Genomic DNA, 19,754 nt, shown 5'->3' on the forward strand with positions numbered 1-19,754 from the left:
TACCTCAGTTCGAATATGCTCCAGCCAACTTCTTCCATTCTCCATTTTAGAAATATTACATGACACATCCTGAGCTTTAGAAATGCTGGTAAGTGAACTGTGTAACTTGCTTTGGACAGGGTTGGTTTGCTTTCTTATGCTAGGCTGCCATCAGCAGCGTCATATTCACTTCTCTTTAGTGTAAACCTCCTCATTAAATTGTCTTGAATACAGTAATAAGTGTCCATTCTAAAATACCGATCCAGTTTTTCCGAGGCGGGTGAGTTCATCACTGGTAAATCAGGTTTTCCTATCTTCTTTTTTGTTTGTTTCAATCTTCCTTGGCCAATTTGAGGCAGCAGAACTGATTGTGGATTTGGTAATAATCCCAGCAAACACTTTCTCTGCATTTGCAGTGTAAACACTTTGATATCGCCTGTATGAAATTATGTTATCTTTCAGGTCAAGTCAACCTAACAGTTAATAGGAAAATTTACCTGCTAAATGCAGCATTATGTTTTTTTCCAGTTAACTAACTTTATTTCTCTGTTCTTTAGTGTTAATCACTGAGCTTCTCCTTAGAGATTTTACTCTGAAAACAGTGAGTTGTGAAAGTGGACCAAAATGTAATAAACACAGTTGTAAACACTGAGGCCAGCTCAGACTGCTCCAAACACACCACACAGTTTTTTCTGCTCTTGACTCTGTATGATGTCATAGAGTGTGGGTATCCCTAATAGGGTCAGGAACACAGCTTTGGCTTTGAGCACAGAAGCCCCACCCACCTGCTGTTTTCTGTATACAAAGGCAGCCAATCAGAAGTAAGCTAGCTTAAAGGGAGGGTAAAAGGGGTGGAAATTTGTTTCAGACAATGTGTGAACTGAGTGGAAACATCAAGGATAAATAGAGATTATTTTAAACTGTAAAGTATACTAAACTACAACAGTAGTGTTCAAAAACACTAAGAAAGAGCTTTCAATAAGCGCAGTAGGGCCTCCTTAGATGACCTAATCAGCATATAGTTAAGCTTTTGACCTTCTGTGTTTTTTAGCTTCCATGTTGGGAAGTAATGCTCACGCACGATAAGACAAAGGGCTGAATTATCATATGCTGCTGATAATTCAGCTCACATTATTTCTTGAATAACCACATTTGGTTCTTTTATTTCTCTGTAGAACACAGGTCCTTTTAGAAATGTCTCTTTTATCTGATGTGCTTCTGTGTTGAGCGTAGGCAGCTATGACTCTGGAATATGTGATGTGATGTCTGTGTAGGTTTAGCATGTGGATGATGTCATACCAACACAGAAAGGCCATCTGTATACACACACACACACACACACACACACACACACACACACACACACACACACACACACACACACACACACACACACACACACAGATGGTGAAAGTATGGTAGTCCCGATAATATGTTAATAAATATTGTAGCATCATTCACAGAATGCTAATAGGTTTTCAACAGTTACACACACACACACACACACACACACACACACACACACACACACACACACACCTACTAACTCACACTCTTTCTGACCCACATACTGTATTTTCTTCAGACATACAGATATGTGGGCATGTAAGGATCTTGCTAAAGATTTAGCAAGAAAACGCTGATTGAAAATGCTTGAATTTAGTTAGACTGAGTTTGTAGTGTGATTAATGTGAAGGGCAGATGCACTCGGCTGCCATGCATAAACCAGCTCCCAAACTCCTACAACATAGAATAGATGAACAGGAGCCCTCTGCTCCTCTGCAGTGTGTGCATGTGTGTGTGTGTGTGTGGTGTCAGTGCCCTCTTTGTGTTTTCTTGCTCTTGTTTATTTGAAAGCAGCAGGGACGTAACACAGGCCACTTTGTTTTTCTGTGTGTATTTGTGGCCTATTGATTTGACCATTGTCTCTCCAAAAGCGAGTGGGAGAGAGAAGGAGGGGTCTACAGTACAGTAGACTACAGAAGTCTAGTCCGTGTTTGGTACAGCCGTCTCTGACTGTTCAGAGAGATTCAGTATATTTTCATGTGTATTGCAACTCAGAACATCTTTCATTTTTATTCTTTAAGTGTGTGTGTGTGTGCCTTCGTGCACAAGCTTGCCACACAGCCTGTCCCTGTTGCCATGGTGATGTGGCGGGCACGGAGACGGTGGTGGCATGTTGGGGTCGGGCACAGTGGGGCGCTGAGCTGAGATTAACTGTGACTGTGACTCTGGAGAGAGGAGAATAAAACAGCAGGCTATCAAGGGCGGACATGACCTCCGTCTCTGTGCTCCTCGGGGTGACGGGCGCCACATCCAAAGGAAACTTTCTATAGTCCAGTGCTTTGGCTGCAACTTTCAAGATCAGCCTCTTGCTTATCTCTATAAAGCCTTGCTCAGCGCTCTGGGAGATGTGTGTGTGTGTGGTTGTCCCTTAACTGAGAACTCGTGTACAGCCACGGTACATTCCTGTGGCTGTTCTTTTTCTGGACATTTTTTCATTTTGGCCCAGAATATTACAGTTTTCAGTGGGAATGTTTAGCTAATTGACCTGCAGAGATACCAATGATCATCAAACAGTGATGAGAGTACAGAGCAAACAAGGTCAAACTGTATCTGTTAGTTCCATTGCTCCTGCCAGTCCGGCCTCTTGTTTAAAATCAATCTTGTGTTAGGGGGACACAGGGATGCTTTGTTTTGGTGGTTGTTCTGGCGGATGCCTTGCCGATGACTTCAGCTCCACCATGAACTGTCTCCTTATTCCTCTATAGGACTGCGATCACAACTGTGCGGGTCTGGGCATGGTACCACAGCTGAGAGGGATCTATAGATTGGGACTGCCACAGGGTGACAGGGAAATGAGCTTTTTTCTCTTTTCAATTTGTAGTCTATTAATTTTACAATTTATTTGCACCATTTCACTTGATTTCCTCTGATCCAGGCCACTACTGATTTACTAATCTACAAATATATTATTATCGTGTTGTCTTTTGGATAAATTAGAATGTAAATATAAGAAATCTAAACAAAAAAAAGATAAAAGAATCCAGCTGTCAGCTTAAAACCCTAATTTCAAACAATGTTGGGATGCTGTGTAAAATATGTAAAAAACAAACAAACAAACACAAAAAAAAACTACAATGCAAACATCTGCAAATCACACAACATCCCAGCAGTACTAGCTGAACAGTCCTGGCTCTTCTTTCTCATATTTAACATTTCAGGATCTACCAAATATTTTCAGTTGGTGAAAGGTGTGGACTACAGGCGGGCCAGTTCAGTATTCTAACTCCCATGTTACGTAGCCATGTTGTTTGGAGCATCGTCTTGCTGCAATATGGAAAACCTTCCCTGAATGTTGCTCTAAAATCTGTATGTACCTTTCAGCATCGATGGGGCTTTCCCAGAAGTGCATAGGTATTAATGCACCACCATACGATCAGAGATACAGGCTTTTTGAACTGAGTGCTGATAACAAGCTGGATGGTTCCTTGCTTCTTTAGCCAAGAGGACACGGCAGCCATGTTTCTAATTTTGATTAATCTGCATGTGGATTTCTCTGGATTCTGTGAACCTGTTGATGTCATCAAATATTCAAAGTCTTTGAAATTTATGTTAAGGAGCATTATTCTGAAATTTTCTCACAGTTTCTCGTAGTACTTTTATGCTGATTGGTGAACCTGTGCCTAGATATACTTCTGAGAAACTCTGACTCTCTAAGATGCTCTTTTTATACGCAGTCATGTTACTGCCCTGTTACCTGTTAAGCTAACCAGCTGCATAATGTTCATGCGCCTGTTTTTTTAAAATATCCTTTTTCCAGCCTTTTGTTGTCCCCTCCCAATTTTTTTAAGATGCTTTGATGAAACTCAGCTAATATTTTCATGAAACAATTAAATGTCTCAGCTATAATTTACACAGTATCCCAGCATATTTGGAATTGGGCTTGTGATTACATTACAGAAGCATAGTTTATATTTGCATGCAATGGTTCATATAATTTTCTATATTTTTTATAACACAGAAACAAAAGAAATAATACACACAGTCAACACAAATACATGACAGTACATCCACTGTTTATTTTGGTAAGTCTGTACAGTGTGTGCAAAACGATCTAGTTTGATTTCATTGTTTGTCTAGCTTAATGCCCCCATAAGCTTTGGTTTGTATTTCTTAGCAAAATCTGCTTTAACCTCCTAGGACCTGGCATCCACATATGTGGACATCACATTTTGGGTTATTTAGACCAAAATACTCAATTTTGCTCTACAAATGATGTCTATTTACGAGGACATTATACTGCTACTGTTCTATCGAAATTTTAATCGAATATCCTCATATGTGGCTCTCATTTTTCTTAGAAACAAAAACAATCTGGTAATTCTTTGTTTTCACATTCATCGGGCCCCAATATGTCCAAATATCAAAGAGAAATTAAAAATGCATGCCATGGAAGAGTTCGGGTCTTAGGAGGTTAAGTAGTACTACTACATCTCATGATGTTTTTTTTTTACAAGGTCATAGATCAAAGTCTTGTTATGTTTTTTATGTTCAGTTTTACTTTTTCTTTGTCTGGTGATCATCTTGATGTAGTAATGTTATTAATGCTTGCATGTTTGAGTCTCGTGTTTGGCAGGATCTGGCTGACTTAGTGTTTCCGGGATTAGCCTGACTGTTTGTTTAGCACAGTGTGGAGGAGTTAATGGGCCTGAATAAACTATAACACTATTCGGCTAATGACATTTTTATCGGAGCTCTTAAAATAGGATGTGGAAATAATGACTTTTTATGAATTCCACACACTCCACATTACCACACAAACGCACCATTTCACTGCATCTAAAAGCAGAGTGGCAGCAGCTTGCTTGTGTGTGTGTGTCTGTATGTGCAAAGTACAGGGATCTATTACATTTTGCCCTGTGAGATAGGATGAGCTACTCTTTAGGGAGTTCCATGTAGTATTTCAGGGAGGTTAAACACCACAGTGATGTATAACTGCCATTTCCTACCTGTACGTTCTTCCTAAACTACTCATTCCTGAAGGCTGGGTGTAGCACCCCCAGGCTTCAGGAATGGCAGTGATTCTTGGATAACCTTCAGTCCCATCAAATCAAGATGTTGTAGCTGGTTGTTATGGTGAAAGCAAGTTGGTCAGTACTTGGCTCACTGCCACCCACTTACAAGAAGACAGATGGGAGAATAAAGTTGGTGGGAGCGAGTAAAGGAGACATGAAAATGTGGTGGAAGAAGGTGTTATGGGGTCAGACAACAGGACGCAGCACATGAGGAGCAAATATTTTCACATGTAAATGTGACTGAAAATACATAAATAAGTGGGAAAGAGAGCAAAAAGGGGAAATGAAAGAGACAGAGGAACGAGTGATTCTGCTTCATGAGACAGCAGGTACATGGCAAATTTTTGGAATAGCAGCCAATAAAAAGGTGCCAAAAACAGTAAAAACGGTTTTGTAGACACTAGTTGAAACCCTGTGCTAACTTTCTTTAACTGGTGCTTCTGCCATCCTTGTGGTTATTTAAAATTTTCTCTATTTATTTTGATGGCTTTACCACAGCAGCTCTGTCACCTTATGATGAAAGCTGCTGTTTCAATCCAAAAACAGGCCAATTTTTCATTTTTCCTTAAAAAAGGTACATAGTTACTGAGGGATGGTGTTTCATGAGAATATTAAGATCAGGCCTTCTCTGGGAAGTCAGATTATACCTGCACATATTCCTGAAAGTAAGAATCTGTTACAATATCATGCATCAAGCTTGGAACAGTCATTTAGTCTGTTAAGCAGGAATGTTCCTAGAAACAAATGTGCTAATAGTTTAAACGAATAAACAAAAAACAGAGTAGTTGATTACAAGAACCACTCTAACGAGCTGAGCTCACTTTACTGGAGTTATGCACTGACCACACAAATGTGTATTTCAGGAGCTATATGAAACAAATAATCACGTTCCCCAATGATGGTAAAATTGTGTTTATGTGTGACTGAAATGTGCTGAATGGCCAATCCACGATTGACAGAGTTCCATAGTCTTCCATTTTCCTGCTCCGATGGTTGTTTGGGATCATCAACATGCTGGAAAATGAAGCTTTTGCCAGTCAGGTACATTCCAGATGGCACTGCATGGTGAATCAAACTGACACTATTTTTCTGCATTCATAATTCCATCAATTTTGACAAGATCCCCAACCCCACTGGTTAAAATGCAGACCCAAATCATGACAGAGCCTTGGGCATGTTTTACACACAGCTGCAGACAACAGGGGGGGGGGGGGGGTAGGAGAGAGGTAAACTCAGAAAAACTCAAAACTCAAAACTTCTTGTGTAAATTTCACATACCTCAGTCTTTTTTCCCCGATTCCTCTTCCTTGATTCTAGACAGCTTCCTCTGAGACCAATGAGGCTTTGGTGAGCAGTAGATGGATTAACTGAAGGGCAGGTCAGATATTCACTGCATGTTTTCCCCCCAATTTCTTAAGGACATAACTTTCAGATACTTTTCATCTGCTGTATACTGTCTCGTGCTTGTCCAGTTTCCTCCGAATTTTTAAGGGCACAATGTCCACCATGTCTCTGGTGTGCAGTTTACTCTGTGGTGTGCTCTTTGGAAATCGCCTTGTTGCTGCAAAATACTATGTTTATGCCCATCAAACTTTGCTGCCTGTGGCCTTTTTGCAGATTCAACTAAAGACACAGGAACAAATTATGTGTGTGTGACAAAGTGCCTGAAGACAAAAGTTGAAATGGGGTTTTTGCAAAGTTGTCTGTTATGTGCAGAAACAACACCGGTTCATCACTTCAGTTAGGTGCCTTTTTATGTTTGAAGCATTCATAAGTCAGTGTTAAGTGGCTTAACAAAGAAAAAAGCATTCATCTGAAATTTTCAGTCTGAAGGACTAGACTGAAAAGACAGCCACAGAAAATCCTTCAGAGAGCCTGAAGAACTAGACGGCTTCAGATCACTTCAAAAGAATTACAAGTCTGGCTCCTTGGAAACAAAATACAAAGAAACAGTGTGGCTCAAGACTTTTGCACAGTACTGTACCTTTTGCAGGAAGGGGATGAAAGGCAATAATGTTGTGTAACACTTTACTTTTTAATGGCAATAATCTTTTAATTTTACAAGGTACTTTGCACTGATTTAGTGACACTTCAAACATTTTGTACTCTTTCAATTTTGGGCCTTAAAAATGAAAGATTTCTGTCAAATGTGGAGATCCTAAGGCTTATCTTTGCTCAATCCACGTTTGCCACAGTGCAATGGAATCAGTCACAGTTTTTCTTTCCATTACATATTTCACCTGCAGCAGTGCCAATCACTGTCATTCCTTCATGATGTTTTCATTTAGTCTCATTTCAGCTCTTGAAATATAACCCTGTCCTGTGTTTTTCAACTTAACAAATACAAAACTATGTTCTCTTTTTTGTCTAAATAAAATTCCTCTTTATTAGTTGCAAAAATACAGAATATTCCCATTAGATCAAAACCACAGGCTCGCTGCTCAAATATATTGAAACCCAGCACTGTTTGCTTCACACTTCCAGGCAGGAGGTAGATGTTTGAATATGAGCAGCGAGGAATTTGACCTACTTCTCTTACGATGGGAAAGGACAGAAAGTCGGCATCTGGAAGGAAGCGATTTAGTGATATGGCAAGGTGATGATGCCCTAATCATTTATCTCGAGCTGCTTGTACTATCTTTGTATGATACTTCAGATATTTTACTTCAGTATTCATGCTGAGGACGGCATTTTGATGCATTGCTTAGCAAAAGCTGTGATACACGCAAAAGGCACTGAATGAGTCATTAACTTGATGTCAAGTGTTCATGGTCACCCTGTGCATGTTTGATGTAAAAATCAGACATAACTTTCCCCCCATTACTGAAGAGATCATGTATAAAAAATCCTTTTGAACAATATTTATCGATTAATCAAAGACATTTAATTTGTGTATTTTTATTGTACCAAGATAAATTTGCACCTGGTAAAAGAAACGTGTCTTTTATCCCGCCCCTCCCTGAGCCTGGTTGTGCCAGATGTGTCTTCCTGTGAAAAAGGAGTTTTTCCTTCCCACTGTTGCTCCTGGTTGCTCCAGGGGGTTGTTAGATTGTTAAAGTTTTCTCTGTATTATTGTAGGCTCCTTGAGTTACCTATTGTTGCAATTTGGTAGCATATGCATAAAATTGAAGTGAAAAAAAAAGAAAAATAAAGCTGTGCACCTCCACTTTGTTCAATATGGCTAGTGTAGTAACAACCTGCTTGTGACATAGCTGTGTAACTGGGGGTGGGAGGGTGAAGGAGATGGATTGTGCGTGGAGGTAGGGGAGGAGGGCCGGAGCGGACCAGAATTGAGGGGCTGTTCAGTGTTTGGTTAAGGCCAGATGGCTAGAGAATGGTGTCTGTAGCCCCTGGTCTGTGTGCTGTGTAGTGAGGACTGGGAGGAATGCTGGCCTTTTCTTTGCCCCTCTCAGCGAGTGGAGGCTCAGAGGACTGCGATACAATAGTGGATTAAGACCCACATTCCCTTTTTAATCTCACTATAGTCACACTCAGCTGTTCACCCTCAGGCCTTTGCTCCTCTGCCTCCCACTGTCGGTTTGTTGATGTTGGATTGACATACAATGTGCACACTCACACACATCATAACTACAGAAAACCCCCTCACTCACAGGTCATCTTAACGACCCCACTGTACTCGTATACTCACCCCTTTGATCGTGTAGTGTGATACATGCACATTTAATTTCTCACGTTGGGTCTAGAGCTTGAATCTCAGATCAGAAAGATCTGTAACAGCTGCTGATAGTTGTTGAGGAAAGATAACGCTGAAGTCCAGTGAGAAACAAAAAAATGAACTTCTCTCAAGAATAATTCAGAATTATCACAACCTAAGTGTCATCTATGTCAGGAGCTCCTGACATAGATGAGGAAGATGGGGCAATGAGAAACATGTGATTAACCTGAAAACCTAAAATTTAATAAGATGACAAGTATCCAAACTCTAACCCGTCAGCTCTGAGCGGTTAGACTGATTCTAACCTGATAACTGATAACTGATTCTCAACATGTGTATTTTGGCTTTTGAAAGTACTTCCCCCAGATAATGTAAATCAGGTTCTGGCTTGTCAGAATTGGCAGAGTTCAGTTAAACTGGTTGGTTTCCATGGTTTGCCCTGGCCAAATGGTGGAATCAAACCCAGGACCTTCTTGCTCTGAGGCAGCAGTCCTCTAGCTCCAGTGAGCTGATGAGACAAAGATTGAGTTATGTGGCTACAATTACAAGAGACATGTTTGGAGGAGTAAAGGTGAGGCTTTCAAACCTAAGAACATTGTACTGTCATGTATGTTGGTAGTAGCATCATGCTCTGGGGCTCTATTTGCCGACAGTGGTACTGGTACTCTGCGCTAATTGGATGGAATAATGAAGAAGGACTACCTCCAAATTCTTCAACTTCACCTCAAATCAACAGCCAACACGACAATGATTTCCATCAAAGCTGGTTTTGGAACGGATAAAGCAAGCTTCTGGAACGGCCTTCCCAAAGCCCCAAACTCCAATCAAAGGTTTGTGGACTATGTTTAAAAGCTTTGAATTGCAAAGGGACATTGAATCAAATACTAGTGGTGGCATATGCATATACTGGAGCCTCTATGTGTCATGTTCGCGTACCGGCAGGCAAGGAGAGAAGGACCCAAAATGCAGGTTTCAGTGAGGCGAAGTAGAACTCAAAATAACCGCTTTATTAGCAGGTTGCCGGTAAACAGCGGACCAACTAAACTGGGAAAATGCAAACTAACAGGCAGATACACACGGACGGGAAAACAGAGTACAGAATGAAGGTGAGTAGACATTAACGATGCGACAGAGAACAAAGGTAACACAGGGCTAATATACACACGGCAGTAATCAAGGGATGAGGCACAGGTAGGGTTGCCAACCGTCCCTTAAAATACGGAATCGTCCCGTATTTCGAAACAAAAGTACACGTCCCGTATTGAGCTAATAAGGGACGCACTTTGTCCCGTAATACAGTGAGAATCAAAAGTAGTCTATAAATGTTTATGGAATTAACACTTTGTTTGAAAACATAATTCCCAGCCCCTCTCCTGCTTTGTGACCAATGAGCTGACAGCACACTTATGACAATTCGAGTATAACAATTCAGATTACCGCTCATCTCATTGGTCGAGGAAAGGTCGCTTGCGGAGAAAATACTGGAAGACAACAGATGACCACAACAAGAAGCATGGCCAACAGGGAAACAAACGCCGACACTGCGGTGCAAGTCTCGGACGACAGTACACCTAAAGCTGGGCAGACACTGTGCGATTTTTTCAGTCACGTTATTCAGCTCCTGCTCAAACTGCACGATTGACTCGCAGGGGTTAGAAGTTGGTAGGTCACGATGCAGGTCTCACACTATACCGCCCGATGCTCTGATGCGACCTGAGTGCTCACACTGTGCCTCCATAACATGAAGGTTATAACAGAAAATCTGTCACTCTCTCTCTCTGTCTTTCACTCACACAGACACACACCACCACCATCAACTTTGCTAAATTGCTAATGAAAAACATTAATCAGGCAGCTGTGATTGAGCAGCAGTGTAAATCCAACTATTTTCACGGTTGTTGTGGTCGTGATAATTTTGTGAGGCCACATCGAAAAGGCTCGGATGAGCTTTCCAAAGTTCTACAAGTTGTGCCTCCATCGCTTGTGTCCAGATCACACGCTGCACAGCCGTGCTGCAACATCTTTTTCACCGACGTTTACGTGTTTGCGCGTGAGCAGTGTGAGCGCCTGTGGTGACACCCTCACGAGCGATTGATGATCGGGAGCTGGTCGTGAGGTGTTAATCACTTCTCGTTACCCCACGTATACTACACGACGCACGATGAAGGCCAAAATCGGTCCGATCACTCAAAAATCGGCTCAAAATGGGCCAAAAACCGCACAGTGTGAGCCCAGCATTAGAGCAGCAATGTTTGTTCCCCTCAGAGAAAGGGAAGAATGGGAAAAGGAAAACACCTGGCTGGAAAAAGTTAATATGGGCATGTGCAATGAATATCAGCGCTATGTGGCCAGAAGTGTGATAATATAACTTATTTTGTGTAATAAACAACTGCAAGGATAGATGATTACAACAAATAGATGACTAATACATAAAAGTAATACATAGATGAATAATGATGATGAGTTAAGATGCGTAATCATGGGAACAAGCGGGTTTACAAACAGGAGCAGCTGATTAGCATTAGAAAAACTGAAATAATACCTCAACTGAAGCCAATTGTACTAAATGCACTAAATGTGCACTGTTACAAGAATATTTTTCTTTCTATTGTTTTCTATTATTTTAAGTTAAGCAGGACAGAGTGCTTTTAAAGAAAGATTTACTTATATTCTCAAAAGTTAAGCATGACAGGCTTCTATTTAAGAAAGAGACCTGTTTTATTGTGTTAATGTTGTCATTTTGAGCTAAAAATAAATGGCTAAATGATCATTTGTTTCACATGTGTTCATATCACAAAGAATAGAATATGCATCTACTTAAATCAACTTCAAGTCAAATGGTTAAAAAAAATAATTTCACACACAAAAAAAGAGCTAGAAAATTCACCACACTGGGAAGGGTGAAGACAACTGGGCCGCCCGGCCCTGGCCACGAGGTGTCCCTTATTTATTTTTCAGGGAGTTGGCAACCCTAGGCACAGGAGGGGAACACACCTGGGAGAAATCACAACTGACAAGACAAGGGAATAGTAAACCGAACACACTGACGCCAGACACGAACCTCCAAAGTAAAACAGGAAACCAGAAACAACTTACAAGGAGGCAGAAGACGCTGCACTTAATCTAGAATAATAATCGATACTATAGAAACATACCAAAATATAAAGAACTGAAGAAGCTGGGTCAGAATGACCCAGAACCGTGACACTATGCATACTTTTGACCCTGTGTGAATTAGAGAAAATCCAAAATAAATTCAAACTTGTGCACATGATTCTTGTTATTTAAAATCATCATCCCACCCTGGCCACAGAACAGCTTAAAGAAATCCTTAAGAGCCCAAGATTATGTCACAATCATGCCCATGAAGAGTGTATGTAACTGTTTGATCATAACTATAAATAAGGCCATTGGCTTTGTTCTGATGTCATAAACACAACAGGAATGCAAAAATTTGAAAACACTGTGAACTGCAAAGTTCTCACCATCAGGTTCACGGTCACATACAGTTGCATGGCCAAAACCCCCTTCTTTCCATATTTTCTGTTAACTTGTACAGTCTTTGTTTTTGAATGCCTTTTTCCTGGTTTCAAAGGAGCTAAACTTTATTAAAATAGGAGAACTTTCCCAATTTTACTGACCAAATCATTTGAATTGCACATGCATCCTCTGGCTGCTGCTATAGGTCGCCCTTGTGACAAAAGTCTATCCAAGTTTTAGACCAACGTGTGCATACTTCAGGAAGACAATGCTAAATTGTATACTGGAGGAGGAGGAGGTGAAAAACGTTATCTACTAATTGGAGGGCTGTTGGTTCCCACGTCTGGTTCATACCACTGGTTAGTGCTATGTATGAAAAGATGAAAACGTGATGGGGAGATGGCTATTCCACATCTACTCTTAAGGAGAGTAAATTTGCTTCTGTGTTCCTAGTGACAAACTTGAAAAGAGTAAATGCAAACCTTAAACTACCGTCACTCCAGAGCCACGTGCTGAGGAACACAGGAAGCAAATGCACTAAAGACCAGATATATTCCCACTAATTTTGTTGACAGTAATTATACACAGTTAAAAAGGCAGCCTCCATAATAGGCATAGTGAAACACAATGTAACCCAGTACCTCTGCAATAACTCTTTCATTATGTAATCATGACATTCAGCATTTCAACAGCAACAATTAACACTAGTGTGTGTCCGAATACAGAATCATTTCAGAGGGTGCATTTACAGCTGTACGTCTACACTGCATTACATCCATTGAAATAATGAACTAAAAAGTGCATGTTTGTGTTCTGGGCCTGCACACGGACAGCACAATGGGACAACAAACTAGCATTGTTAGTTTCTTATTGTTAGTAATTAGACTCCGTGTACCTGTGTTTCAGTGCCAGCCACACCAGAATCAAATAAAATGCTGAAAATGTTTTTCTCTGGGGTCCATGCTCTTTTTTGTGGTCTGTTTCCTTTCTTTTTATTTTTTTTAAAGGCTATCATATCAAGTTTACTTTGTACATTATTGCTATGTTGACATAACAGTTACAGAGCCCAGTGCTGCAGGGAGGCACACATTTCCAGTTTAGGGTTTTTTAGGAGGGCGCGGGTGCAGAGTGGTTAGCATTGATGCCTCACAGCAAGAAGGTCATGAGTTTGACTCTGCAATCAGGCCAGGGCACTCCAGGTACACAGCTTCCTCCCACAGTCCAAAGACATGCAGGCACCCACAGAGATCTGACTTTTTTCAAGTAACAAGTAATGTAAGGAATTACCTTTGCAAAAAAAAAAGTAATTAGATTACTTTTACTTTCCCATAAGCACGCTTCTTTACTGCGTTACTAAACCGTTGTGATTTTGTTTGTGAGAGTGTCTCATGACAATGACGTGTGACGTCCGTGGCAGCAAGAGATGTGTGCAGATCAACAATGGAAAATATGGAGTGATTACTAAACTTCAGATCTGAGCGAGCTCCGAGCACGCTGCCACGGGAATGTGACATGCACAGAGAAACCCCCGGATCCTCCCACCCGCCCCACTCTTGCTAAACAGGTGAAAATAGATTTAAGAGCGACAGGACTCAGTGCCGCAGAATCTTTGCTTTTATTTATTTTTTGCTGTGTTTTACTTGCATCTATTTGAAAGAGAGAGTGTAAAAAAATGTATATGCTGGAATATGCAGAAAATAGGCTGAAATGTTAAACACATTTCTTCCAGTCAAACACTGTTGAATATAATTTAATTTTACTTGATGCAATGTGCATAAAGTTAAAAGATTAAAACTAATAAAGCCTTTTAAAAAAAGAGGCTTTCCATTTGATTAAGTTTTATATGATGGGTTATGCAGAAGAAAATAGAATTGGGCTGAAAAGTCTGTTGCTTTATTACTTATTCAGGTTGTGTATCAAGTTTAAGTAAGTAACTAATTAACTAACTTATTTCTGTTAGTAACTAACTAACAGAAATAAGTAACTAATTACTTTTGAAAATAAGTTATCAGTAAAGTAACAGGACTACTTTTTTGGAGAAGTAATCAGTAATAAGTAAGTAATTACTTTTTTCAAGTAACTGGAACAACACTGGACACCCATAAATGTGAACGTGCGAATGGTTGTCTGTCTCTGTGTTAGCCTGTGACAGATTGAAGATTATCCTGGTTGTACCCTAATGTAGTTTAGTTTGCATGTGAATAGCTGGTACAACTCTTTCAGGTCTTAGAGTTTCAGTGAAACTGTGTTATGACTGAACAACAGGATTTCATATCAACATAGGGTGAGTTGAAAAAAACAGACACAGGCTTGAAACATGAAATTTAACAGTTTTATTTTTAATATTTGGTTTAAATCAAGTAAACTGAACTTTAAGATTGAAATATCTGTCTTTAAATTTTTGTGCAACATCGTCATATTTATCTTTAATTTTCTAAGGGTAATTTATTACTTTTTATTTATTCCTTCTTTTGCAAATTTTGCATTTACAATCACTTAAAAAAATCTTTGATTTGTAATATTTCACAAGACACACAAAACATTAAAGATTCTTAGACTCAAACCTGTATTAGAGGTTCCTAAATGTCAGACTTTATATACCTGTAAAAAGCCTACTCCATGATGAGAGGGAGCTGTAGTGCTACTGAAGAACAGGAAGAAGAACTTAGAGGCTCCACTCCAGACTAGAAAGCCTTTTTTCAGAGGGCCCTGTTAAAAGCAGGCATTTTTCAGCATCCTGGTTACAATAAAGCTCCTTCCGGCTGCAGATAAATGCATACTCATAAGAGGAACCCTCCCCAGCACCACCACCATTTCTAAAAGGTTTACTGCTCTCCTTTCTGCTTCCCCCCTTTTTTCTTTTGCCCTCCTCTTCACAACCCTGTTTTTCTTCAAGGGCCAGATCAACACAGTGGTTGCAGGAATTTAAGGAAGCGGATAGAGTCTGAACATGCAGGTGCAAGAGATTTGGTTCCAGCAATGGTATGGTACAGAAGGAGGAGGGTAATAAGGTGCCAGGAGGTGGAGGACAGGAAGGCAGTGACGGAAGAAGCCGAAGACGTGAGGAAGTGTAGGCAGCTTAATTTATATTTGTTGTGTGGATAAAGAGCAGGGTAAAGAGAGCAGAGAAGCATTGTTACTAAAAAGAGAACCCTTTCTATTCACACCATGTTTGTTCATGCTTAAAATCTTAAATCTTAGTCTTCCTGATGATTTTGGTAAAGAGCAGCTCCATTTAATTAACTTTTAACAGCAGCTTCATCAGCAAGGTGGAGTTTTCCTCAGAGGATCAGTGTAACTCCAGCTTGTTAGACTCCACTCTCATCAGCTACCACACTACACTACATGGCTCCTGTCTTTTTATTCAGTGTGGAAGCTGCTTTCAGCTTCTCATTTATTCACAAAGGGTTACCACAGCAGGAAGCTCCACATGTTTAATTTGGTCGTGTTTTTAAGATCGATACTCTTCTTGATGAAACTGCAGAGGGATTTGTGTCTCCTTCCCCAACTATGAGATATGACTAAAAGACCTGGAAAGGCAAGACACGATGCACGCATGCATCACGCATACATGATGCTCATTTATTAGTGGTGAATGCTCTAGACAGTTAGCTACAGTATTTGAACAGTGGGACCATCTGACACAAAATTTACCAGCATGGAAAGTGACTTTTCCTGTAGAAGAGTTACTAACATGTATGAATACCTATTACTCCAGAGGACTGTAGTTTCATTCCTGTTGGGATCAACCAGCAACCCTAATGTGAGGCAACTGTACATAGAGGACAAATGTCATAAAGGACAAAAGAAGAAACTGGGGGAAAGGGGGAGTAGGAAGTGGAGCCTGCTAGGGCTAATTAGATTGATAATAGTGGGCCTGAGCATGTAGAGGCAACTGTAAGGGGTCAACGTGACAAGAAGAGAGGTAAATGGAGAAGAAGGAGGGGCTGAGGAAGAAGCAAGTGGTGGGAACATGACCAGGGCCTTGCCCACACTAAGGGCATGACAGGCGATGGAAGGTGGCTCTTGTTGCAGACATAAAATCACTAGAGTGGACCAGCACAACATCAAATAGACTTGAAATCAGCTTCTGGATGAATAGTTTCCTTTTTTCCACTGAAAACAGACAGACATTTGTGTTTGTGTACATGGCTACTCATGCACGCCACACAGGAATAGTGTAAAATCAGTGCAGGTCCCTCTACTTTGATTCTACTTACAGTAGGTCTATGTCATTGGAAACCCCTGGGAGGTCCTGTGTCGTTGGGAACTCTCGCCTCTTGTTAGCCACTACATGGCTACAGTCTTTGATCAGCTCAGCTGACTCTTAAGCTCAGCTTAGAGCTGTAGAAGTTTGTGGAGAGGGAGAGAGGTGGCGAGGACAGAGAGACTGATGGCACCCACTGAACCATGTATCCTCTGTTGAGGATGGAGGCAGGAAGGAGAGGGTACAGATGGAGAGACATTAAGGTGATGTGGGATAAGCAGAATGGAAGGTAAATGGAAGAAGAGCATGGCCAAATGAAGAGTGTCTTCCATTCCTCCCAATCCAGTCAGTCAGTGAGACGAGGGTTAACCACAGTGAGTTTAAGAAACAGCAGCACGAAAAGAATTCAGTGTTTAAGACTGTGGAACATTCATTCAAAATGCTCCCATAAACCTCTCACAGGGTGTAAAGGGGGTGTCTTTTTAGGGTGTAGACACCCAAAATGACATAATCAGTGTAATTAGGCCATCAGTCAACAGGCCTGTCTCTACTGCATTGTCACTGTTGATTCATTGTGTATCACAGCACTTGAAACTGCTGTCTGCTTTGTGGAGAAGACGGCCTGTTCAACTCCTAATGAGGAGAGCCAACAGTCTCTTCAGGGATACTTGAGTTTGCCCAGAGGAGCTCTCCTTGGGGCATAAGCATACATTATTCATTTGTGTGCTTAGTTAGCATTCATTCAGGCACCACCCTCTCATGTGGGCTCTGAGTAAAAACCATTAACAGGAAAGGTTTGACATTCTGTAATTACAGAGTACTGGAGAGGACTACAGGCTCTCTGGGAATGCTTCTAATTCATGCACAAGCTCGCTTCCCAAGTATTCCCAGTTTTGTATTATTTTCTTGACATGTAACTTTCCTTTATGTGACATCAAAGAGAGTCTGCTTCACTGAACAATGACTTTTCTCAAATACAGTAATCCATGACCTGCCCGTTGATTTGCCTAATTCTCCTCCAATACTGTTTACATGTCCACATGTGCTTCACACAGCAATGGTAACACTGGCTAATCTGATTGGCCCCTGATGTTTTAATTGTGTGTGCGTGGGTTGTTAACCACGTTTGGTGGTTTCGTGTTTAGGGAGAGTCGCATCAAAGAGGTAAGAGCAGAGAGCAGTGAAGGGGTCTGTCCACAGTGATGAGGGCTAGAGGTCATACTGATGGTACAGGGATCCTGAGGTGAAATAAGACTGGGTAATGGACTTTGTTTGTTTCGCAACACATTCACTAATATCAGCATAATCTCATGTTTTAATAATTTATTTCTTAGAGCAGCTCACGAGTGTTTCAACCTGCAGTGAAAGGACATGACTGATGCAGAAAAATCAACTACCAGTGGTCTTTGTTCCATCTAGTTCTTCGGCTACACTCGTGCATCATTACATGAAATAGCACTGATATCTTAAAAACACAAAATAACTCAATTAAGCTAAAAAACTGTATAGCCTTAAGAAAGTCAACAGTGACAGTAACAGTTGCACAAAAAGCTTTAATTTTCTTGGAAGTATTGAACTCTAAAGTAAAAGGTCATGTGGTCAGAGTCTAGATTTACCGTGCTGCAGAATGATCAGTGCATTGCAGTAAGGTAAGAAAGGTTGTAATGCACCCATCATGCCTTCACATTTACGGTACAAAGGCAGTATTATGGTCTGGGGTATTTTTTCAAAAAATGAGGTCAGGTGACTACTTGAATATACTGAATTACTAGGTTTTTTTTTTCATTAATGGTATATATATATATAAAAGCTGATAAAAGCTAATGGCAGCCGATACCAGGACATTATGCACAAGAACAGTGAGCTCAGGGACACCAGGCTCAGTCCACTCCTGTGCATCCTCCTCACCTACAACTGCATCCACTTCCAGAGCAATGCCTCTATCATCAAGTTCACTGTTGCTATGCTTATTATTCTTTACTTTTAGTTTATCTAAACTAGTTAGTTTATTTTAGTTTAGCAGTTTATAAGACAATAAACTTCTTGATTGATTTGTTGGTCAATATTCCAGAATGACACTGCCATGAGTAGTTCAGGGACCATGGGACATAACGGCTCCAGACTCATTCAGCATCTTTGGGATGTGCTAGAGAAGAATTAATGCAGACATGTGACTTTCGCATCATCACTACAAGCTTGTGACAAAATACATGGACAGAAATACATGTTGTGAACTAATGGACACAATGTCATGGTAAATGCGTGCGGTAATAAAAGCTAAAGACAGTCCATATATATTTGAGTCCGTGACATTTTTTTCATTTGTTTTGACTGTGTAGTGAATATGCTGGTGTATTATCCTCTGCTTAAACATGTACTTGGCACACTGTTGTGAATTCTCAAAGCAATATGTTTCAAATTCAAACAATGCTCAGCCGACTTTCAGTTTTATTTGTACTTCTGTAACCTCACCAGCAACAGTCTTTTGTTATGACTCAAAATCAGAAGGGTCTTCAAAGCCTCACTAAAGCCCCCTCTTTACCACCCCACTACACATGACCCTGAGCACTTGTTTTGCCTCTCTTTCATCTCTTCTTGCCTCTCGACCTCTGGGTCACCTCTGTGCTCGAACCAGAACTCGCCCTCATATGTGAAACCTCTCATTAAAACACACAACAGTCACAGTCATGTACGCACAGCCAGATCTACACAAACAGCGATGATAAGAAGTGGGGAAGGTTGTAGCTCTCCATGTAAGGGTCTGTGCAGGTGTTCAGAAAAGGTCAGTGGTTTTAGTTAGGTCACATGCATGTTCACATGTTTTTGATGTTGTTGTTGCTCAAGTTCAAGTCTGACTTGATAGGAGAGGTAGACGTGACAGACAAAAAGACAAGCTGGAGAGCATGTGAAGAAAAGGCAATTTTCATTAAACTACTCTTTGTTCTTTGGTGTCCACCCCAAAACAACTTTGAGGATACTGACCAGAACATGTTTACTATGTAGACAGTGCATGTGTGTGTGTGTGTGTGTGAGTGTGAGAGCAGGGTGGGGGTGAGACATGTCTCTTATAGATGTGAGAAACTGGCCGTGTCTCTCAGTGTGTCGACACTCTAATTGGCAGAATAGAATTATTGAGTTAGTCTGGAGTGAACTGAAGCTAATTTGATGAGGCGAGTTGAAGGACAGCTGATAGGGCATGCAGCTATGGGAAAAACGGGTTCCTGCACTCTCCACACACACACACAAAGGGCCGGAGTGTGTCTTCCATTTACAGCTGGTAAGGATGTACAGTTGGCTGAACTCTCTCGCGCTCTCTTTCTCTCTCTTCATTTGT

This window comes from Aulonocara sp. 'chitande type north' Nkhata Bay, linkage group LG5, assembly GCF_057382095.1.
Source record: "Aulonocara sp. 'chitande type north' Nkhata Bay isolate Kocher_YH1m ecotype deep benthic linkage group LG5, A_spYH_male_GT1.1, whole genome shotgun sequence".
Classification (NCBI taxonomy): domain Eukaryota; kingdom Metazoa; phylum Chordata; class Actinopteri; order Cichliformes; family Cichlidae; genus Aulonocara; species Aulonocara sp. 'chitande type north' Nkhata Bay.